Source organism: Ranitomeya imitator, chromosome 6 (assembly GCF_032444005.1).
Source record: "Ranitomeya imitator isolate aRanImi1 chromosome 6, aRanImi1.pri, whole genome shotgun sequence".
Classification (NCBI taxonomy): Eukaryota; Metazoa; Chordata; class Amphibia; order Anura; family Dendrobatidae; genus Ranitomeya; species Ranitomeya imitator.
Window position 1 is genome coordinate 575,404,483 of NC_091287.1, and position 25,459 is coordinate 575,429,941.

The following is a 25,459-nucleotide window of genomic DNA, read 5'->3' on the forward strand; positions in this document are numbered from 1 at the left end:
TCCTTCAGACGGAACCTGAAAATTCATCTCTTCAGGAAAGCCTACAGCCTGCACTGACCCCGCTGCCTCCTCACCACTACCGAAGCTACCGCCTCACCAACACCGAAGCTACCGCCTCACCAACACCGGAGCTACCGCCTCACCAACAGCGGAGCTACCGCCTCACCAACACCGGAGCTACCGCCTCACCAACACCGGAGCTACCGCCTCACCAACACCGGAGCTACCGCCTCACCAACACAGGAGCTACCGCCTCACCAACACCGGAGCTCCTGCAACTCTCAACCTATTGTCTCCTTCCCCATAATCCTGTAGAATGTAAGCCCGCGGGGGCAGGGTCCTCGCCCCTCTGTATCAGTCTGTCATTGTTAGTTTGCTTACTGTAAGTGATATCTGTAATTTGTATGTGACCCCTTCTCATGTACAGCACCATGGAATCAATGGTGCTATAAAAATAAATAATAATGACAACACGTGCCCGCGAAATGGCCCTTTCTACCACAGTAAAAAATTTACTCCCACTTTGCGCCAAACAGACTGCTTTCCAGAATGAGTTGCCCCTCACAACTGCATAAGTTCCTCAGATTACTCAGACCAGGTTTCCTTTGGCCCTGGATATCCTGCACATTGGGGTGTCTCTTTTTGTCTCCGGCGTGGCAACCTCATGGTAATAATAATAATCTTTATTTTTTTATATAGCGCTAAGATATTCCGCAGCGCTTTACAGTTTTTTGCACACATTGTCATCGCTGTCCCTGTTGGGGCTCACAATCTAAATGTAAATTGGAGACTCATACAGGGCTAAGGCATTCTCCACCATTACTGATAGCTCTTCAAAGAACTGGCTAATCAGTGGGAGTCATTCCACTTAGTGTCAGTGAACCACTTCTGAAATTCGGGAGCAATATTCCTCCACCAGCCGGTCTCCCCGCTGATGCTGACGCAGTGTGGACTCAGCCAGGGAGATGCGGTTGGGGCCATCATATATATGACCCAGTGCCAGAAAAAATTCCACCATCTGGAGTGACTGGGAGTCATACGGGAGAGACAATGCCCATGCTTGGGGGTCGCCCTGAAGGAGCGAGATTATTCTCCCCACCCGTTGCTCCACGATTCCTGAGGAACCAGAACGTAACCTGAAGTACAGTTTGCGGGTCTCCCTGAAAACAATAAACTTGTCACGCCCCTCAGAGAACCTGTCAGGCAAAGCGATGCTGGGCTCCACTAAGGGTTGCCTGGGAGTCATGGTCCCCAAACCTGATGTGTTAGGGTGCTGCAAAACGACAGCGTATAGATCTGTCACCTCCAGGCTGAGCTGCTGGCGATGCCCTGTCAGAGCAGTGATAGCATCCATAATGGATCAAAAAACAGTTTCGATCAGAGCTAATGTCATAATGTCACGACTCTGTTGTCAGGTGTCCGGGGACCAGGGTCTCTTTCTCTGTCCCTAACACTAGGGGGCGCCCTGGCTCTCCCTGTTCCCCATATTACATCTGATGGTGAAGACGCCGGGGCCACGTACCTTGCCTTAGCTCCTGAATCCACCCTCAGTCTTTACCATTCCCCCACGCAGGGAAGAGGGGAGTAGTAGTGTACCGTAGCACACCAACTAGACTAACAAGGTAACACAAACGGGGATAAAGTGAAATGCCAAACATACAAATATACTCACTCAGACAAAAGAGGAATGCACTGGGGAGTGGAGGATGGGGTTAATCCAAAATAGGAGAAGAAAGGAAATTATCACACACACCCAAGCAACAATCACAGATAAATTCACCAAACGCCATCTCCCATAATAACCACAAACAACAACTAGCCATGCAGCATAAGCTATCTCTGACAGTGAGTGCTAGCCAGGACCCAAATCATATAAGACATGGGAGTGCCCAACAGTGCACTGGTGAGAGCCATAAGCAGGAAAGCTTCCAGGAGACAAACCAATGACACCAAACCTGTAATCTGTTATCCAATTTTCATCCATCTACCCATAATCCATTCTAATATTGTGTATTTTCTGGGGGTATATGCCGATAACTCAATTTATGCATTAGCCTGCTTTAATAGGTGTCGCGGGTGTGTCAGACGCTGCAGACAGTTGCTCTGCATCTGGCTGTGGAAGGTCTCTGAGTTTGGCTATGCAGACACCTTTTTAACCCTTCTTACTCTTTGACCCAGTGGCAACCTTTCTACTGCTCTAGTTGACACACCTTGACCGGGCCTGCTGCTGGGAATCGCTGGTGATATCTCCATTTCCCCTTGTTGAGGCTTGGAGCTATTGCAGTCGGCTATTTTTCTCTTTCTCTTTGGTGTTGCTGGACGACGTCTGTGTTGCATTTCTGAGTCTTCTCAAGATAACACTGCTACATCTTGTTACACACAAGCACAGGATAAGTCTCCAATGGTAACACGGTGACATCTTGTTACACACAAGCACAGGATAAGTCCCCAATGGTAACACAGTGACATCTTGTTACACACAAGCACAGGATAAGTCCCCAATGGTAACACAATGACATCTTGTTACACACAAGCACAGGATAAGTCCCCAATGGTAACACGGTGACATCTTGTTACACACAAGCACAGGATAAGTCCCCAATGGTAACACAGTGACATCTTGTTACACACAAGCACAGGATAAGTCCCCAATGGTAACACGGTGACATCTTGTTACACACAAGCACAGGATAAGTCCCCAATGGTAACACGGTGACATCTTGTTACACACAAGCACAGGATAAGTCCCCAATGGTAACACGGTGACATCTTGTTACACACAAGCACAGGATAAGTCCCCAATGGTAACACAGTGACATCTTGTTACACACAAGCACAGGATAAGTCCCCAATGGTAACACAGTGACATCTTGTTACACACAAGCACAGGATAAGTCCCCAATGGTAACACAGTGACATCTTGTTACACACAAGCACAGGATAAGTCTCCAATGGTAACACGGTGACATCTTGTTACACACAAGCACAGGATAAGTCCCCAATGGTAACACAGTGACATCTTGTTACACACAAGCACAGGATAAGTCCCCAATGGTAACACGGTGACATCTTGTTACACACAAGCACAGGATAAGTCCCCAATGGTAACACGGTGACATCTTGTTACACACAAGCACAGGATAAGTCCCCAATGGTAACACAGTGACATCTTGTTACACACAAGCACAGGATAAGTCCCCGATGGTAACACAGTGACATCTTGTTACACACAAGCACAGGATAAGTCCCCAATGGTAACACAATGACATCTTGTTACACACAAGCACAGGATAAGTCCCCAATGGTAACACGGCTACATCTTGTTACACACAAGCACAGGATAAGTCCCCAATGGTAACACGGTGACATCTTGTTACACACAAGCACAGGATAAGTCCCCAATGGTAACACAGTGACATCTTGTTACACACAAGCACAGGATAAGTCCCCAATGGTAACACGGTGACATCTTGTTACACACAAGCACAGGATAAGTCCCCAATGGTAACACGGTGACATCTTGTTACACACAAGCACAGGCTACGTCTCCAATGGTAACACGGCTACATCTTGTTACACACAAGCACAGGATAAGTCCCCAATGGTAACACGGCTACATCTTGTTACACACAAGCACAGGATAAGTCCCCGATGGTAACACGGTGACATCTTGTTACACACAAGCACAGGATAAGTCCCCAATGGTAACACGGTGACATCTTGTTACACACAAGCACAGGATAAGTCCCCAATGGTAACACGGTGACATCTTGTTACACACAAGCACAGGATAAGTCTCCAATGGTAACACAATGACATCTTGTTACACACAAGCACAGGATAAGTCCCCAATGGTAACACGGTGACATCTTGTTACACACAAGCACAGGCTACGTCTCCAATGGTAACACGGCTACATCTTGTTACACACAAGCACAGGATAAGTCCCCAATGGTAACACAGTGACATCTTGTTACACACAAGCACAGGATAAGTCCCCAATGGTAACACGGCTACATCTTGTTACACACAAGCACAGGATAAGTCCCCGATGGTAACACAGTGACATCTTGTTACACACAAGCACAGGATACGTCTCCAATGGTAACACGGTGACATCTTGTTACACACAAGCACAGGATAAGTCCCCAATGGTAACACGGTGACATCTTGTTACACACAAGCACAGGATAAGTCCCCAATGGTAGCATAGTGACATCTTGTTACACACAAGCACAGGATAAGTCCCTGATGGGAACACGGTGACATCTTGTTACACACAAGCACAGGATAAGTCCCCAATGGTAACACGGTGACATCTTGTTACACACAAGCACAGGATAAGTCCCCAATGGTAACACAGTGACATCTTGTTACACACAAGCACAGGATAAGTCCCCAATGGTAACACGGTGACATCTTGTTACACACAAGCACAGGATAAGTCCCCAATGGTAACACGGTGACATCTTGTTACACACAAGCACAGGATAAGTCCCCAATGGTAACACGGTGACATCTTGTTACACACAAGCACAGGATAAGTCCCCAATGGTAACACGGTGACATCTTGTTACACACAAGCACAGGATAAGTCCCCAATGGTAACACGGTGACATCTTGTTACACACAAGCACAGGATAAGTCCCCAATGGTAGCATAGTGACATCTTGTTACACACAAGCACAGGATAAGTCCCCAATGGTAACACGGTGACATCTTGTTACACACAAGCACAGGATAAGTCCCCAATGGTAACACAGTGACATCTTGTTACACACAAGCACAGGATAAGTCCCCAATGGTAACACGGTGACATCTTGTTACACACAAGCACAGGATAAGTCCCCAATGGTAACACGGTGACATCTTGTTACACACAAGCACAGGCTACGTCTCCAATGGTAACACGGCTACATCTTGTTACACACAAGCACAGGATAAGTCCCCAATGGTAACACGGCTACATCTTGTTACACACAAGCACAGGATAAGTCCCCGATGGTAACACGGTGACATCTTGTTACACACAAGCACAGGATAAGTCCCCAATGGTAACACGGTGACATCTTGTTACACACAAGCACAGGATAAGTCCCCAATGGTAACACGGTGACATCTTGTTACACACAAGCACAGGATAAGTCTCCAATGGTAACACAATGACATCTTGTTACACACAAGCACAGGATAAGTCCCCAATGGTAACACGGTGACATCTTGTTACACACAAGCACAGGCTACGTCTCCAATGGTAACACGGCTACATCTTGTTACACACAAGCACAGGATAAGTCCCCAATGGTAACACAGTGACATCTTGTTACACACAAGCACAGGATAAGTCCCCAATGGTAACACGGCTACATCTTGTTACACACAAGCACAGGATAAGTCCCCGATGGTAACACAGTGACATCTTGTTACACACAAGCACAGGATACGTCTCCAATGGTAACACGGTGACATCTTGTTACACACAAGCACAGGATAAGTCCCCAATGGTAACACGGTGACATCTTGTTACACACAAGCACAGGATAAGTCCCCAATGGTAGCATAGTGACATCTTGTTACACACAAGCACAGGATAAGTCCCTGATGGGAACACGGTGACATCTTGTTACACACAAGCACAGGATAAGTCCCCAATGGTAACACGGTGACATCTTGTTACACACAAGCACAGGATAAGTCCCCAATGGTAACACAGTGACATCTTGTTACACACAAGCACAGGATAAGTCCCCAATGGTAATACGGTGACATCTTGTTACACACAAGCACAGGATACGTCTCCAATGGTAACACGGTGACATCTTGTTACACACAAGCACAGGATAAGTCCCCAATGGTAACACGGTGATATCTTGTTACACACAAGCACAGGATATGTCTCCAATGGTAACACGGTGACATCTTGTTACACACAAGCACAGGATAAGTCCCCAATGGTAACACAGTGACATCTTGTTACACACAAGCACAGGATAAGTCCCCAATGGTAACACAGTGACATCTTGTTACACACAAGCACAGGATAAGTCCCCAATGGTAACACGGCTACATCTTGTTACACACAAGCACAGGATAAGTCCCCGATGGTAACACAGTGACATCTTGTTACACACAAGCACAGGATACGTCTCCAATGGTAACACGGTGACATCTTGTTACACACAAGCACAGGATACGTCTCCAATGGTAACACGGTGACATCTTGTTACACACAAGCACAGGATAAGTCCCCAATGGTAACACGGTGACATCTTGTTACACACAAGCACAGGATAAGTCCCCAATGGTAGCATAGTGACATCTTGTTACACACAAGCACAGGATAAGTCCCTGATGGGAACACGGTGACATCTTGTTACACACAAGCACAGGATAAGTCCCCAATGGTAACACGGTGACATCTTGTTACACACAAGCACAGGATAAGTCCCCAATGGTAACACAGTGACATCTTGTTACACACAAGCACAGGATAAGTCCCCAATGGTAACACGGTGACATCTTGTTACACACAAGCACAGGATACGTCTCCAATGGTAACACGGCTGCATCTTGTTACACACAAGCACAGGATAAGTCCCCAATGGTAACACGGTGACATCTTGTTACACACAAGCACAGGATAAGTCCCCAATGGTAACACGGTGAAATCTTGTTACACACAAGCACAGGATAAGTCCCCAATGGTAACACGGTGACATCTTGTTACACACAAGCACAGGATAAGTCCCCAATGGTAACACGGTGACATCTTGTTACACACAAGCACAGGATAAGTCCCCAATGGTAACACGGTGACATCTTGTTACCCACAAGCACAGGATAAGTCCCCAATGGTAACACAGTGACATCTTGTTACACACAAGCACAGGATAAGTCCCCAATGGTAGCATAGTGACATCTTGTTACACACAAGCACAGGATAAGTCCCTGATGGGAACACGGTGACATCTTGTTACACACAAGCACAGGATAAGTCCCCAATGGTAACACGGTGACATCTTGTTACACACAAGCACAGGATAAGTCCCCAATGGTAACACAGTGACATCTTGTTACACACAAGCACAGGATAAGTCCCCAATGGTAACACGGTGACATCTTGTTACACACAAGCACAGGATACGTCTCCAATGGTAACACGGTGACATCTTGTTACACACAAGCACAGGATAAGTCCCCAATGGTAACACGGTGACATCTTGTTACACACAAGCACAGGATAAGTCCCCAATGGTAACACAGTGACATCTTGTTACACACAAGCACAGGATAAGTCCCCAATGGTAGCATAGTGACATCTTGTTACACACAAGCACAGGATAAGTCCCTGATGGGAACACGGTGACATCTTGTTACACACAAGCACAGGATAAGTCCCCAATGGTAACACAGTGACATCTTGTTACACACAAGCACAGGATAAGTCCCCAATGGTAACACGGTGACATCTTGTTACACACAAGCACAGGATAAGTCCCCAATGGTAACACAGTGACATCTTGTTACACACAAGCACAGGATAAGTCCCCAATGGTAACACGGTGATATCTTGTTACCCACAAGCACAGGATAAGTCCCCAATGGTAACACGGTGACATCTTGTTACACACAAGCACAGGATAAGTCCCCAATGGTAACACGGTGATATCTTGTTACCCACAAGCACAGGATAAATCCCCAATAGTAACACGGTGACATCTTGTTACACACAAGCACAGGATAAGTCCCTGATGGGAACACGGCTACATCTTGTTACACACAAGCACAGGATAAGTCCCCAATGGGAACACGGCTACATCTTGTTACACACAAGCACAGGATAAGTCCCCAATGGTAACATGGCGACATCTTGTTACCCACAAGCACAGGATAAGTCCCCAATGGTAACACGGTGACATCTTGTTACACACAAGCACAGGATAAGTCCCCGATGGTAACACAGTGACATCTTGTTACACACAAGCACAGGATAAGTCCCTGATGGGAACACGGCTACATCTTGTTACACACAAGCACAGGATAAGTCCCCAATGGTAACACGGTGACATCTTGTTACACACAAGCACAGGATAAGTCCCCGATGGGAACACGGCTACATCTTGTTACACACAAGCACAGGATAAGTCCCCAATGGTAACATGGCGACATCTTGTTACCCACAAGCACAGGATAAGTCCCTGATGGTAACACGGTGACATCTTGCTACACACAAGCACAGGATAAGTCCCTGATGGTAACACGGTGACATCTTGCTACACACAAGCACAGGATAAGTCCCCAATGGTAACATGGCGACATCTTGTTACACACAAGCACAGGATAAGTCCCTGATGGTAACACGGCTGCATCTTGTTACACACAAGCACAGGATAAGTCCCTGATGGTAACACGGTGACATCTTGCTACACACAAGCACAGGATACGTCTCCAATGGTAACACGGTGACATCTTGTTACACACAAGCACAGGATAAGTCCCTGATGGTAACACAGCTGCATCTTGTTACACACAAGCACAGGATACGTCCCCAATGGTAACACGGTGACATCTTGCTACACACTAGCACAGGATAAGTCCCCAATGGTAACACTGTGACATCTTGTTACACACAAGCACAGGATAAGTCCCCGATGGTAACATGGCGACATCTTGTTACCCACAAGCACAGGATAAGTCCCTGATGGTAACACGGTGACATCTTGTTACACACAAGCACAGGATAAGTCCCCAATGGTAACACGGTGACATCTTGTTACCCACAAGCACAGGATAAGTCCCCAATGGTAACACGGTGACATCTTGTTACCCACAAGCACAGGATAAGTCCCCAATGGTAACACGGTGACATCTTGTTACCCACAAGCACAGGATAAGTCCCCAATGGTAACATGGTGACATCTTGCTACACACAAGCACAGGATAAGTCCCCAATGGTAACATGGCGACATCTTGTTACCCACAAGCACAGGATAAGTCCCCAATGGTAACATGGCGACATCTTGTTACCCACAAGCACAGGATAAGTCCCCGATGGTAACACAGTGACATCTTGTTACCCACAAGCACAGGATAAGTCCCTGATGGTAACACGGTGACATCTTGTTACCCACAAGCACAGGATAAGTCCCCAATGGTAACACGGTGACATCTTGTTACCCACAAGCACAGTATAAGTCCCTGATGGTAACACGGTGACATCTTGTTACCCACAAGCACAGGATAAGTCCCCAATGGTAACATGGCGACATCTTGTTACCCACAAGCACAGGATAAGTCCCTGATGGTAACACAGTGACATCTTGTTACACACAAGCACAGGATAAGTCCCCGATGGTAACACAGTGACATCTTGTTACCCACAAGCACAGGATAAGTCCCTGATGGTAACACGGTGACATCTTGTTACCCACAAGCACAGGATAAGTCCCCGATGGTAACACGGTGACATCTTGTTACCCACAAGCACAGGATAAGTCCCCAATGGTAACACGGTGACATCTTGTTACCCACAAGCACAGGATAAGTCCCCAATGGTAACATGGTGACATCTTGCTACACACAAGCACAGGATAAGTCCCCAATGGTAACATGGCGACATCTTGTTACCCACAAGCACAGGATAAGTCCCCAATGGTAACACGGCTACATCTTGTTACACACAAGCACAGGATAAGTCCCCGATGGTAACACAGTGACATCTTGTTACACACAAGCACAGGATAAGTCCCCAATGGTAACACAGTGACATCTTGTTACACACAAGCACAGGATAAGTCCCCAATGGTAACACAGTGACATCTTGTTACACACAAGCACAGGATAAGTCCCCAATGGTAACACGGTGACATCTTGTTACACACAAGCACAGGATAAGTCCCCGATGGTAACACGGTGACATCTTGTTACACACAAGCACAGGATAAGTCCCCAATGGTAACACGGTGACATCTTGTTACACACAAGCACAGGATAAGTCCCCGATGGTAACACGGTGACATCTTGTTACACACAAGCACAGGATAAGTCCCCAATGGTAACACGGTGACATCTTGTTACACACAAGCGCAGGATAAGTCCCCAATGGTAACACGGTGACATCTTGTTACACACAAGCACAGGATAAGTCCCCAATGGTAACACAGTGACATCTTGTTACCCACAAGCACAGGATAAGTCCCCAATGGTAACACGGTGACATCTTGTTACACACAAGCACAGGATAAGTCCCTGATGGGAACACGGTGACATCTTGTTACACACAAGCACAGGATAAGTCCCCAATGGTAACACGGTGACATCTTGTTACACACAAGCACAGGATAAGTCCCCAATGGTAACACAGTGACATCTTGTTACACACAAGCACAGGATAAGTCCCCAATGGTAACACGGTGACATCTTGTTACACACAAGCACAGGATACGTCTCCAATGGTAACACGGTGACATCTTGTTACACACAAGCACAGGATATGTCCCCAATGGTAACACGGTGACATCTTGTTACACACAAGCACAGGATAAGTCCCCAATGGTAACACGGTGACATCTTGTTACACACAAGCACAGGATAAGTCCCCAATGGTAACACGGCTACATCTTGTTACACACAAGCACAGGATAAGTCCCCGATGGTAACACAGTGACATCTTGTTACACACAAGCACAGGATAAGTCCCCAATGGTAACACGGTGACATCTTGTTACACACAAGCACAGGATAAGTCCCCAATGGTAACACGGTGACATCTTGTTACACACAAGCACAGGATAAGTCCCCAATGGTAACACGGTGACATCTTGTTACACACAAGCACAGGATAAGTCCCCAATGGTAACACGGTGACATCTTGTTACACACAAGCACAGGATAAGTCCCCAATGGTAACACGGTGACATCTTGTTACACACAAGCACAGGATAAGTCCCTAATGGTAACACGGCGACATCTTGTTACACACAAGCACAGGATAAGTCCCCAATGGTAACACAGTGACATCTTGCTACACACAAGCACAGGATAAGTCCCTAATGGTAACACAGTGACATCTTGCTACACACAAGCACAGGATAAGTCCCCAATGGTGACATCTTGTTACACACAAGCACAGGATAAGTCCCCAATGGTAACACAGTGACATCTTGCTACACACAAGCACAGGATAAGTCCCCAATGGTAACACAGTGACATCTTGTTACACACAAGCACAGGATAAGTCCCCAATGGTAACATGGTGACATCTTGCTACACACAAGCACAGGATAAGTCCCCGATGGTAACATGGTGACATCTTGTTACCCACAAGCACAGGATATGTCTCCAATGGTAACACGGTGACATCTTGTTACACACAAGCACAGGATAAGTCCCCAATGGTAACACAGTGACATCTTGTTACACACAAGCACAGGATAAGTCCCCAATGGTAACACAGTGACATCTTGTTACACACAAGCACAGGATAAGTCCCCAATGGTAACATGGTGACATCTTGTTACCCACAAGCACAGGATAAGTCCCCGATGGTAACATGGTGACATCTTGTTACCCACAAGCACAGGATAAGTCCCCAATGGTAGCATGGCCGTCTTTTCTATTCATTATAGTCCTCAGTTCTCTAAAATGAGATTGCTGATTCAGAAACATATTCCTATTTTATATGAGGACTCCACTTTATCGGCCATTTTAGAATCGGGTTGTCGCATAGTTGGTAAGAGAGCTGCGACATTGGGAAATATTATATCACTGAGCCTCTGTAATCCCACAGCCAGACAGAAGACATGGTGAACCCATCCGAGGATCTAGATGAAGAACATGGAAACATTCTGCCACAACGCGCACATTCTCCAACAATGTATAAACTGCAGCTCTCACAATGTCGTCCACATGACCGAGTGCATTGGATGCGATTTCGTATGTAGGTCGCACCACCCGCAGTGCGAAGGTCACAACCTCCGCACACATAACTGACATTGCTTCTCTTTCCTGTTCACATCGGCCATTTCATTTGTATCCAAGCATTTTATTCATTGTCATCAGAGAAGTACAATCAGGATTTCTGGGGCAGAACGCATTGCACATCCATCATCAAGAGACTTCTAATGACCTGAGACATACTGGATTTCTATTTGGGAACCTGCCATCCTGTGGGTCTGAACGGTCGCAAGGAATTTATGTTTCATTATTAATTTCTTTCTTTTTGTGTTTAAGTGCACGCATGTGATGACATGATTTTATGTATTTCACACTGCATTTCTTGTGTCTTTCCCCTTCCTTCGCTTCCCCTCCCCCGCATCCCTTTCTTGCTTCCCTCCCTCGCCTCCCTTTTTTCTTCCCCCCCCCCTCTTCCCATTTTTGCCTCCCTTCCTCCTCTTTCGTTTTTTTGCTTTCCCTCCTTCTGCTTCCCTTTTCTTGCTTCCCCTCCCCCTCTTCCCTTTTTTCTTCCCCTCCCCTCTTCCCTTTTTTTTTGCTTCCCCTCCCCCTCTTCCCTTTTTCTTCCCCTCCCCTCTTCCCTTTTTTTGCTTCCCCTCCCCCTCTTCCTTTTTTTTTCCCCTCCCCTCTTCCATTTTTTTTTTGCTTCCCCTCCCCCTCTTCCCTTATTTCTTCCCCTCCCCTCTTCCATTTTTTTTTTTGCTTCCCCTCCCCGCTTCCCTTTCTTGCTTCCCATCCCTGTCACGGATCCTACCGCGCTGCCACCAATCTATCACGGTTCAAGGGAGGATACCTTTATCATCCCCACCACTCACACCAATTTGTCACGAATCGGGCTTGTTTGGTTGCCCCTGGTTCCTTCTGAAGAGGATTTATCTATATCACAAGTACACACAATTGTCTCAGGACTAGTAAACACGGAGCTTGTTCTCCAAAATTTTTTTGCACCAAGTCCTTGCAAGAACTGTGCAAGTTTTTAGTGAGAGGAATGATTGCTCAAACCCGATCACTAATGCTCTATTATCACACCGCTGCCACCAATATGTCACGGATCCCACCAAATCACAGGGGGATAACTTTATCATCCCACCCTGCTGACCCCAATATGTTATCAACTGGCGTTGTTTGGTTGCCCAGTTCTTTTCTGAAGGGGATTTATCCATATCCCACTTCCCAGTTCCGGTTTGGAACTTGCAGCTCTATGGAGCCCCCCTTACCCTCAGGTCAGATGGAGTACTGTGTCTAGGATAATTAGTCACCAGAAAGGCTGCCTTACTATGTACTGGCTAATGGGCACACAGCAGCGAGGGCAATATAATTACTCCCACTCAGGCGGGAACAATAATTATCAATGTCGTCCGTCGCTACCAGTTTTCCCAAAGGCGCAGGACAAATCCACTGCCACCAGCTCCGATTTCTTAATTAATAACGGGTCCGGAGCCAACCCACTTAGTAGCGTAATTCACTTCAGAGGACATGACGGTACGTTATAGAGCAAAGAGCAAGTCATTTTATATATTTTACTCCAAATGGTATTGTAGCCTCATCAATAACAGGGAGGTTTTTTATGGGTTTTTCTTTCTTTGGTTATAAAAAAGATAAAAAGAGACCAAAGGAGTGGTGATAACCCAAGTCATGTTGGTCTTCCTAATGTTAACAGGATGCAGAGCACCAGGAGGAGCGATAACATGATGAAGAGCACCAGGAGGGGCAATAACATGATGAAAAGTACCAGGAGGAGTGATAACATCAATAACTCCAATATAGGATGCCAATATAGTGTCCGTCAGTTGGACAGGTGACGTCACCGCATTAGCCACGCCCCCCGCACACCACGCTATTGCACAGCGGCGCCATCAGCCGAGGCAGCTTACCGGCACATCCAGCAGCGTGCGCGTAGGGTGTTGTGAAATCTGCTTTTGGGTTCCCTCCAGTGGTTGTAGGTGGTAATGCAGTTGTCCCTGAGTTGCAGTCATGCCCAGGTGTATCTGCTGATTGCAGTTCTGACTGGGGTATTTAGGTGTGCAGGATTCATTAGTCCTTTCCAGTTGTCCATGGTTCTGGGAGGTTTTGGATCTTTGTCTGGTTCCTCCTGCCTTGCTGCCAATTCAGCAAAGATAAGTGTCTGTTTTTTGTTTCTGTGGCACACATGCTGTGTGCTTAATAATTTTGTGCTATTCATTTGTTTTCTCTTGTCCAGCTTAGATTGTGTCAGTGTTTTCTCAGTCTTGTTGGATTCTCTGGAGTTGCAGATATACGCTCCACATCTTTAGTTAGATGGTGGAATTTTTTGTATTTTCTGCTGTGGATATTTTTGGAAGGGTTTTAATACTGACCGCTTAGTATTCTGTCCTGTCCTTTCCTATTTTAGCTAGAGTGGCCTCTTTTGCTAAATCCTGTTTCCTGCCTGCGTGCGTCTTTTCCTCTACTACTCACAGTCAATATTTGTGGGGGGCTGCCTATCCTTTGGGGTTCTGCTCTGAGGCAAGGTAGAATTCTTATTTCCATCTATAGGGGTATTTAGTCCTCCAGCTGTGTCGAGGTGTCTAGGTTTTGTTAGGCACACCCCACGGCTACTTCTAGTTGCGGTGTTAAGTTCAGGATTTGCGGTCAGTACAGTTTCCACCAACTCAGAGAAAGTTCCATGCGGCTCCAAGGTCACCGGCTCATAACAGTACAACTGGCCAATAATGAGTTAAATGCATCTCAGAAGAAGGGAAGAAAGGTGTTGAGTCATTTTTTTCTGCACTCTGCTTTCTCTTCTCTTCCCTCTTTTCTCTGGGTGGGTGAGGAGTCTTGTGCTAGCATGGATATTCAGGAATTAGCTTCTCGTGTGGACCAGCTTGCTGCTAGGGTACAGGGTATTTCTGATTATATTGTTCAGACTCCTGTTTTAGAGCCGAAGATTCCTACTCCTGATTTGTTTTTTTGGTGACAGGGTTTTGAGTTTTAAAAACAACTGTAAACTGTTTTTTGCTCTGAGACCTCGATCTTCTGGTGATTCCATTCAGCAGGTTAAAATCATCATCTCCCTGCTGCGTGGCGACCCGCAGGATTGGGCATTTTCCCTGGAATCTGGGAATCCGGCTTTGCTTAATGTAGACTCCTTTTTTCAGGCTTTTGGATTATTATATGATGAACCTAATTCTCTGGATCAAGCGGAGAAGACCTTGTTGGCCCTGTCTCAGGGTCAAGAGGCGGCAGAATTGTATTGTCAGAAATTCAGAAAATGGTCTGTGTTGACTAAATGGAATAATGATGCTTTGGTGGCAATTTTCAGAGAGGGTCTTTCTGAATCCGTTAAAGATGTTATGGTGGGGTTTCCCACGCCTTCCGGTCTGAGTGATTCTATGTCTCTGGCCATTCAGATTGACCAGCGCTTGCGGGAGCGCAGAACTGTGTGCGCTGTGGCGTTGTCCTCAGAGCAAATTCCTGAGCCAATGCAGTGTGATAGGATTCTGTCTAGAACGGAACGACAAGGATTCAGACGTCAGAATAGGTTGTGTTATTATTGTGGCGATGCTTCTCATGTCATTTCTGTCTGCCCTAAGCGGACAAAGAGGATCGCCAGTTCAATTACCATCAGTACTGTACAACCTAAATTTCTGTTATCTGTGTCTTTGATCTGCTCATTGTCATCATTTTCTTTCATGGCGTTTGTGGATTCAGGCGCCGCCTTGAACTTAATGGACTTTGAGTTTGCCAGGCGTTGTGGTTTTCCCTTGCAGCCCTTGCAGAACCCTATTCCTTTAAGGGGCATTGATGCTACACCTTTGGCAAAAATAAACCCCAGTTTTGGACACAGGTGACCATGCGCATGGCGCCAGCCCATCAGGAAGATTGTCGATTTCTGGTGTTGCATAATTTGCATGATGCTATCGTGCTGGGTTTTCCGTGGTTGCAGGTACATAATCCTGTGTTGGACTGGAAGTCTATGTCTGTGACTAGTTGGGGTTGTCAGGGGGTTCATAATGATGTTCCTTTGATGTCAATCTCCTCTTCTTCACCTTCTGAAATTCCGGAGTTTTTGTCTGATTTTCAGGATGTATTCGATGAGCCCAAGTCCAGTTCCCTTCCACCGCACAGGGACTGCGATTGTGCTATTGACTTGATTCCAGGCTGTAAGTTTCCTAAAGGCCGACTTTTCAACCTGTCTGTGCCTGAACATACCGCCATGCGGAGCTATATTAAGGAGTCTTTGGAGAAAGGGCATATTCGGCCATCTTCTTCACCGTTGGGAGCGGGATTTTTTTTGTTGCTAAGAAGGATGGCTCCTTGAGACCCTGTATTGATTATCGCCTCTTGAATAAAATCACGGTCAAGTTTCAATACCCTTTACCTTTGCTTTCTGATTTGTTTGCTAGGATTAAGGGGGCTAGTTGGTTTACTAAGATTGACCTTCGGGGGGCATATAATCTTGTTTGTATTAACCAGGGTGATGAATGGAAAACTGCGTTTAATACGCCCGAAGGTCATTTTGAATATCTTGTGATGCCATTCGGGCTTTCTAATGCTCCATCTGTTTTTCAGTCCTTCATGCATGATATCTTCCGGACTTATCTTGATAAATTGTTGATTGTATATTTGGACAATATTTTGATTTTTTCCGATTATTGGGAGTCTCATGTGCAACAGGTCAGGATGGTATTTCAGATTCTTCGTGACAATGCTTTGTTTGTGAAGGGGTCTAAGTGTCTCTTTGGGGTGCAGAAGGTTTCTTTTTTGGGCTTCATTTTTTCTCCCTCATCTATGGAGATGGATCCGGCTAAGGTTCAGGCCATTCATGATTGGATTCAGCCCACATCCGTGAAGAGCCTTCAGAAATTTTTGGGTTTTGCAAATATTTATCACCGTTTCATTGCTAACTTCTCTAGCATGGTTAAACCCTTGACCGATCTGACGAAGAAAGGCGCTGATGTGGCGAATTGGTCCTCTGCGGCTGTCTCTGCCTTTCAGGAGCTTAAACGCCGATTTACTTCTGCTCCGGTGTTGCGCCAACCGGATGTTTCTCTTCCGTTTCAGGTTGAGATTGACGCTTCTGAGATTGGGGCAGGGGCCGTTTTGTCTCAGAGGGATTCTGTTGGTTCCTTGATGAAACCGTCTGCCTTCTTTTCCCGTAAGTTTTCGCCTGCTGAACGTAATTATGATGTCGGCAATCGGGTGTTGTTGGCTATGAGGTGGGCGTTTGAGGAGTGGCGACATTGGCTTGAGGGAGCTAAGCACCGTATTGTGGTCTTGACCGATCATAAGAATTTGATTTACCTCGAGTCTGCCAAACGGCTGAATCCTAGACAGGCTCGATGGTCCTTGTTTTTTTCCCGTTTTGATTTCGTAGTTTCGTATCTTCCGGGTTCTAAGAATATTAAGGCTGATGACCTCTCTAGGAGTTTTTTGCCTGATTCTCCTGAGGTCCTTGAACCGGTTGGCATTCTGAAAGAAGGGGTGGTCCTTTCTGCCATTTCCCCTGATTTACGACGGGTTCTTCAGGAATTTCAGGTTGACAGATCTGACTGCTGTCCAGTGGGGAAACTGTTTGTTCCTGACAGATGGACTAGTAGAGTGATTTCTGAGGTTCACTGTTCTGTGTTGGCTGGTCATCCTGGTATTTTTGGTACCAGAGATTTGGTTGGTAGGTCCTTTTGGTGGCCTTCTTTGTCACGTGATGTGTGTTCTTTTGTGCAGTCTTGTGTGACTTGTGCGCGGGCCAAGCCTTGTTGTTCCCGTGCTAGTGGGTTGCCTTTGCCATTGCCAGTCCCTGAGAGGCCCTGGGCACATATTTCTATGGATTTTATTTCTGATCTTCCGGTTTCCCAGAAGATGTCTGTTATCTGGGTTGTTTGTGACCGATTCTCTAAGATGATTCATTTGGTGCCTTTGCCTAAATTGCCTTCCTCTTCAGATTTGGTTCCGTTGTTTTTTCAGCATGTGGTTCGTCTGCATGGTATTCCGAAGAATATTGTGTCCGACATAAGTTCCCAGTTTGTTTCTAGGTTTTGGCAGGCCTTTTGTGCTAGGCTGGGCATTGATTTGTCTTTTTCTTCTGCATTTCATCCTCAGACAAATGGCCAGACCGAGCAAACTAATCAGACTTTGGAGACTTATTTGAGATGCTTTGTGTCTGCTGATCAGGATGATTGGGTGGCCTTCTTGCCATTGGCCGAGTTTGCCCTTAATAATCGGGCTAGTTCGGCTACTTTGGTTTCGCCTTTCTTTTGTAATTTTGGTTTTCATCCTCGTTTTTCTTCTGGGCAGGTTGAGCCTTCTGACTGTCCTGGTGTGGATTCTGTGGTTGACAGGTTGCAGCAGATTTGGGCTCATGTGGTGGACAATTTGGTGTTGTCTCAGGAGGAGGCTCAACGTTTTGCTAACCGTCGTCGGTGTGTTGGTTCCCGGCTTCGGGTTGGGGATCTGGTCTGGTTGTCTTCCCGTCATGTTCCTATGAAGGTTTCTTCCCCTAAGTTTAAGCCTCGGTTTATTGGTCCTTATAGGATTTCTGAGATTATTAATCCAGTGTCTTTTCGATTGGCGCTTCCGGCCTCTTTTGCTATCCATAATGTCTTCCATAGATCTTTATTGCGGAAATATGTGGAGCCCGTTGTTCCCTCTGTTGATCCTCCGGCCACTGTGTTGGTTGATGGAGAGTTGGAGTATGTGGTTGAGAAGATTTTGGATTCTCGTTTTTCGAGGCGGAGGCTTCAGTACCTTGTCAAATGGAAGGGTTATGACCAGGAGGATAATTCTTGGGTTTTTGCCTCTGATGTCCATGCTGCTGAGTTGGTCCGTGCCTTTCATCTGGCTCGTCCTGATCGTCCTCGGGGCCCTGGTGAGGGTTCGATGACCCCTACTCAAGGGGGGGTACTGTTGTGAATTCTGCTTTTGGGTTCCCTCCAGTGGTTGTAGGTGGTAATGCAGTTGTCCCTGAGTTGCAGTCCTGGCCAGGTGTATCTGCTGATTGCAGTTCTGACTGGGGTATTTAGGTGTGCAGGATTCATTAGTCCTTGCCAGTTGCCCATGGTTCTGGGAGGTTTTGGATCTTTGTCTGGTTCCTCCTGCCTTGCTGCCAATTCAGCAAAGATAAGTGCCTGGTTTTTGTTTCTGTGGCACACATGCTGTGTGCTCAATAATTCTGTGCTATTCATTTGTTTTCTCTTGTCCAGCTTAGATTGTGTCAGTGTTTTTCTCTGTCTTGCTGGATTCTCTGGAGTTGCAGATATACGCTCCACATCTTTAGTTAGATGGTGGAATTTTTTGTATTTTCTGCTGTGGATATTTTTGGAAGGGTTTTAATAATGACCGCTTAGTATTCTGTCCTGTCCTTTCCTATTTTAGCTAGAGTGGCCTCTTTTGCTAAATCCTGTTTCCTGCCTGCGTGTGTCTTTTCCTCTACTACTCACAGTCAATATTTGTGGGGGGCTGCCGATCCTTTGGGGTTCTGCTCTGAGGCAAGGTAGAATTCCTATTTCCATCTATAGGGGTATTTAGTCCTCCGGCTGTGTCGAGGTGTCTAGGATTTGTTAGGCACACCCCACGGCTACTTGTAGTTGCGGTGTTAAGTTCAGGATTTGCGGTCAGTACAGTTTCCACCAACTCAGAGAAAGTTCCATGCGGCTTTAAGGTCACCGGATCATAACAGCAGGGGTCTTAGCAGACTGGGAGGATGCTCCCTTGCTTTTGTGGTCTGCAAAACTCCGCTTTCAACAGTGCGAAGGGCACGGTTACTACAACAACTAACTTCCTATATGGTAGACAAGTCAGCTTCATTCACAAGGTAATATACCTCAGCATTTACTGGTTGTATGTTTTAGGTTGCAGTTACAATTAGCAGCATTTTTCTTGTAGCGCGGCATCCTATATTGGAGTTATTGGTATTTATTTAATGTCAGCAGGTGTGCACACACCACCTGCATAGGTGCCTGCAGCTTGTGGAATACAGTTTAGTGTAGAGCCGGTGTAGTTTATTTTGATTATTGAGTGATAACATGATGAAGAGCACCAGGAGGGGCGATAGCATAATGAAGAGCACCAGGAGGGGTAATAGCTTGATTAAGAGCACCTGGAGCGGTGATAGCATTATGCAGAGTGCCAGGAGGGGTGATAGCATAATGAAGAGCACCAGGAGGGGTGATAGCATAATGAAGAGCACCAGGAGGGGTGATAACATGATGAAGAGCACCAGGAGGGGTGATAACATGATGAAGAGCACCAGGAGGGGTGATAGCATAATGAAGAGCGCCAGGAGGGGTGATAGCATAATGAAGAGCACGAGGAGGGGTGGTAACATGATGAAGAGCACCAGTGTCACGATAATGTGAATATGCCATTTTTGAGTCTGCCTAACTTTACAAGACACACGCTGTGGGATATTCTGACCCCCCTCTCTTCTCTTCTGTTGCTGTGTGTGTGTGAATCCCAAGCCCCTCATTTCCCCCCTCCCAAAAGAATTTTTATGACCCTTGCAGCTGCAGCAGACAATCCTCCCATCTAGTACCAGCTAAGATCGGTATAAGACCCTTCCACATGGCAGGGATTTCTTTGTTCTTTTATAGTGATATATTGGGCCACCGGTTTGGGCTACAAAAATAAGGAGTACATATTACGAATGTCCATCGGTAGATCTGTCAATCACTGTAAGCGCTAGCAGCTAAACGGAACGAGTGCAAAGTGTGGATTTCTCATAAACAGAGTGGAATAGCTAGTCCGAGTGTGGACTCATTAGAAAGCTAATTTCAATATAAGATGAGTGATGTGTGTGCCATTATTCTGCTAGGTTCTCAAACACATTTATGAGTATTATAAGTTTTTGTACCAATATGTGCACCCTGGCAGCTAGGGGAGGGTGCAGGTAAACCAGCCCCTTTAGTGATGTCACAAGCCTACAAGTATAAGTTACTGCCAGTCTGCCCAGCCTTCAGTCTTGCCTGAGAAGCTGTTACACTAGGACCCTCTGATGAATTGGGATGTCTGGCTCCTCCCACCAGCATGGTTAGTTAGGATGATCTAAGCAGCATGTGAGTGTTTATCTTCTTTAATCCCTGTTTTTTATGTAATTTCTTGTACATCTTTAGACTCATATTGCAAAATCTTTATATACCTTTTGTAAACACTGCCTTCCTTTTGGAGTAAACGATAAAATTACTAGTCGTCTCTCTATGCTCTATAACAAATTTTTCATGTGCCTGAAGTAATTACGCTACTAATTTGGGTTGGCTTGAACCCCTCTCTGTGAGGAATCTGAGCTGGTGGCAGCGAAGAGTGTTCTGGGCTAAGTGGGTAAAGCTGGCAGTGACGGAACGGGGTTTTATAAGCTATTGTCTGGTTGCGGCCAGAGCATTTATAATTCCCTCTCTGCATCGTGCCTGCTAGCCAGTCCACAGTGAAGCGGCCCATCCGACGACTAGTTAACCTAGCTGTAGTTCCCTGACTGACCAGAACGTAAGGGGGTGCCGGAGAGCTGCAAGTTCCAAAGTAGAACTGGAAAGCGGGATATACATAAATCCCTGCAGTTTGTGACATATTGTAGCAGCAGTGGGATAACTAAAATAAGCCCCTGCGGTATATTGATAGGTCAATAGCCTTGTTTGTGTTTTCAGCACATGTTAGCAGTGGTGAGATGCCTAAGATAAGCCCCCTGCACATGTGATAGTGTGTGTCGGCCAAAGGTCACCCCCTTTTTCGTGACAACCAGGTGGGGTGATAACATGATGAAGAGCACCAGGAGGGGTGATAGCATGATGATGAACACCAGGATGGGTGATAACATGATGAAGAAGGGCACCAGGAGGGGTGGTAACATAAAGATAAGTCCTTAGAGCCTTACCCCAGCCTGGGTATGTAACCATGACCCTACACTCTTTATCATTGTCTTGTAACCCCGACTCTAATCTCTTCATCCAGTGATTGTGAACTTGATTCTAACTACTTCAGCCTCCGCTTGTGGCCCTGAGTCCAGACTCTTCCTCTTGGATATGTGACCTGACTTTGAGCTCTTCATCCTGGGTTTCTGACTGTGAGCTCATTATCCTAGATTAGTGACCCTGGTCCTTGGCTCTTCATCCTAGTTTGTGATCCTGTCCCTGGACTCTTTATCCTGTACTTGTGAACCTGAACCTGGTCTCTTACTTTTGAGCTTGTGACTCTTGTCTTTGGACCCTTTTTCATGGACTTGTGAACCTGACCCTTGCCTCTTCATCTTGGACTTATGACCATTACCTTGGGCTATTCACGCTGTAAGTGTAAACCTGACCCCGGGCTTGGCATCCTGGGCTTATGATTCTGACTCTGGGCTCTTTCTCCTGGGCTTGTGACCCTGACATGAGTTCTTTTTCCTAGAATTGTGAACCTGACCCTGGTTCTTAGTTTTGGGTTTGTGAGTCTGACCCTGGGCTCCTTAGTCTAGACTTGAGATTCTGGGCTCTTCATACTGACCCTGGCTCTTCATCTTGGACTTGTGACCCTGACCCTGGGCTATTCATACTAGACTTCTGACCCTGTTCTCTTCATCCTGGGCATGTGACCCTTACCTTGGACTCTTTCTCCTAAACTGGTGGCCCTGAACACAGGCTCTTCATCCTGGACTTGTGACCCTGACCCTGGACTTTTCTTCTTGGATTTGTGACCCTTGCTATGGACACTTTCTCTTGGACGTGTGACCCTGACTCTGGCTCATTGTTCTGAATTTGTTACCCTGACTATGGACACTTCACCTGATCTTGTGACCCTGGTCCTGCACTCTTCATCCTGGACTTGTGACCCTGACCCTGTGCTCTTCATCCTGGAATTGCTACCTTGACCCTGGGCTCTGAATCCTGGGCTTGTGACTCTGACAAGGATTCTTTTTCCTAGAATTGTGAACCTGACCCTGCACTCTTAGTTTTGGGTATGTGAGTCTGACCCTGGGCTCTATATCCTCTACTTCTGAACCTGACCTTGGGCTCTTTGCCTTGAGTTTGTGACTGTGGCCCTAGCTCTTCATCTTCGACTTGTGACCATGACCCTGGTCTATTGATACTAGACTTGTGATCCTCACACTGGGCTATTCATACGTGACTTGTAACCCTGACCCTTGGCTTTTTATCCTGAACTTGTGACTTTGACCTGGGTCTCTTCCCCCTGGACTTGAGACCCTGACCCTGGAATCTTCATCATGTCTTTGTGACCCTGACCCTGGCTTTTCCTCTTGGACATGAGACCCTGGCCCTTTACTTTTCAATGTGCATTTGTGACCCTGAAACTGGGCTCTTCATACTAGATTTGGGACCCTGACCATGGACTCTCCCTCCTGTCTTGCAAGCTGACCCTGAACTCTTCTTCCTGGACTTTTTACCCAGGACTAGATTCTTCACATGGGATTTGTGACCCCGACCTTGTAATCTTCCTCCTGGACTTGTGACCATGAGCTTTTAGTCTTGGGTTTGTGACTCTGACCCTGGGCTTTTTATTCTGACCCTGGCTATTCATCTTGGACTTGCGATCCTGACCCTGAGCTGTTCATACTAGACTTGTCACCCTGTTCTCTTCATCTTGGGCATGTGACCCTTAACAGAAGATGTGGCCCTTACCGTGGACTCTTACTCCTGGACTTGTGACCCTGACCCTGGGCCCTTCATATTGGATTTGTGAGCCTGAATATGGACACTTCCTCCTGGAATTGTGACCTTGGCCTTGGGCTCTTCATCCTGGAATTGTAACCTTGACCTTGGGCTCTGCATCCTGGTCTTGTGATTTTGTCCTTGGGCTCTTCATCCTGGGATTGTGAGCCTGACATGAGCTCTATCTCCTGGACTTGTGAACCTGACCCTAGGATTTTCCTCTTGGGCTTGTAACTCTGACTCTGAGTTCTTCATCCTAGAGTTCTGACCATGACCCTGGGTTCTTCATCCTGTACTTATGCCCCTGACAATGGACTCTTTCTACTGGACTTGTGAAATTGACCCTGGTCTCTCTTTCTTGGGTTTGTGACCCTAACCCTAGCTTTTCATTCTAGTCTTATGACCTTGATCCTAGACTCTTAGTCTTGGGCTTGTGACTCTGACCCTGGGCTCTTCATCGTAAATTTAAAGTCCTGGGCTCTTCCTCCTGGGTGTGTGATCTTGGCTCTTCATCCTGACCCTTTGCTTTTCCTCCTGTGCTTGTGACCCTGACCCTGGCTCTTCCTTCTGGACTTGTGGTCCTGACCCTGGCTATCCTCCTGGATTTATGACCCTGACCTTGGCTCTTCATCCTGGACTTGTGATCCTAGCTGTTCCACCAGGACTTATGACCCCGATCCTGTCTCTTGTGAATTTCATCCCCGACTTTTCACTCTTGTCTTACAGTTCTGCTTCTCTCGATTACTTAGTAGAATCCAGCGCTCTCTTACAGAGGTCTTGTTAGACTGCTGCCCAGTGTAAGTGTTCTCTCATATTTTATAGCTGGGAGTTATGATGTATACCTGATTTTTCGTATTTTACCACCCTGTTTATGCTGTGTGTGTTCTCCCATAGATGGGGCTCACTACACATGGCAGCTGCTGTTGAGGAATAAGGGGTATAATGTTACCCGCGTGCTGTAATTTGAGGCTGGGGCACACGTACATACTCTGCCCCTCCGTCACTTACATCCCCCTTCCCACAAGATAGGACAGTCTGACCTCATCGCACAGCAGAGCTGGGCAGCAACCAGGTGTGGGGTCCGGTTAGCAGGTAAGAGGCTCTAGAATAGGGGTCCCGATTATAAATCAGTGCACCTGACTAATGACAACCTCCCCAAAATGCAGATCCCTAAATGAGTGCAATGTCGACACATATTAATACATTAACTGGAGCTCCCCGTCCAGTCCGCAGACCACCAATGCCACCACAGGCTGCCACATCCCACAGAATCAATCTATGCATTAATATAGTCACATTGTTTCAAAGTATAAAACAAATGCTGAAGCTTTGTGTAGATCGAGACCCACGTGTCACGAGGGCCGTGAGATCTCTGTGGGGTGGAGATATAATGTGAACTAGATGGAGCTTCTCATCTTCTGCCTCCATCTCTGCACATAACCCGTGTACACGGCCAGTCACCGACTATAACATCCTCTAACGTCTATACCCTCACCCCTAGTGGCACAACTATTGCCTATAATTAAAAACCTCCCATCTGCATGTCTTCTCCTGTGCTGCACCTGTGCTTCGGAATGCTCTTCCCTTGACAGTCAGATCAGTGTATTCACTTCTAAACTTCTTAGTTGTTGCGGTATTTTTCTAGCAGTAAACGTTGTCAGAATTTAGGGTATCTGTGACTGATCGTTGCTCCTGAGCCGTCTATATCTGCACGTAGCTCATAGGAAGCTGAATAAAATGATACCTTGATATCTGTGATCCAATGCCTTATTCCAGAGAAATCCACATTTTTCTTATATGTAAATGAGCTGTTCAGATCTATGGGCCGGACTTAGATCTCCCTGAGACTCCGCCTCCAGAGTCTATTGTAAATGACAGGAGGAGTTACCAGTGTGATGACCGCTCTCTGCTCTCACTGC

General features: G+C 46.4%; 1 protein-coding gene across 6 annotated transcripts in view; it reads left to right on the plus strand.

The window, feature by feature from the left end:
• Positions 1–25,459, plus strand: part of LOC138643269 (alanine aminotransferase 2) — a 159,670-nt gene that overhangs the window by 45,413 nt on the left and 88,798 nt on the right. The window contains exon 1 of one of the 6 annotated variants that reach the window (XM_069732181.1): positions 24,571–24,632. The exons of 4 other annotated variants lie outside the window; for them this stretch is intronic. The gene's annotated coding sequence lies outside the window, so the exon portion shown is untranslated. Of the gene's footprint in view, positions 1–24,570; positions 24,633–25,459 lie in introns of those variants that run through there. One more of the 6 variants, XM_069732183.1, reaches the window with a different exon arrangement.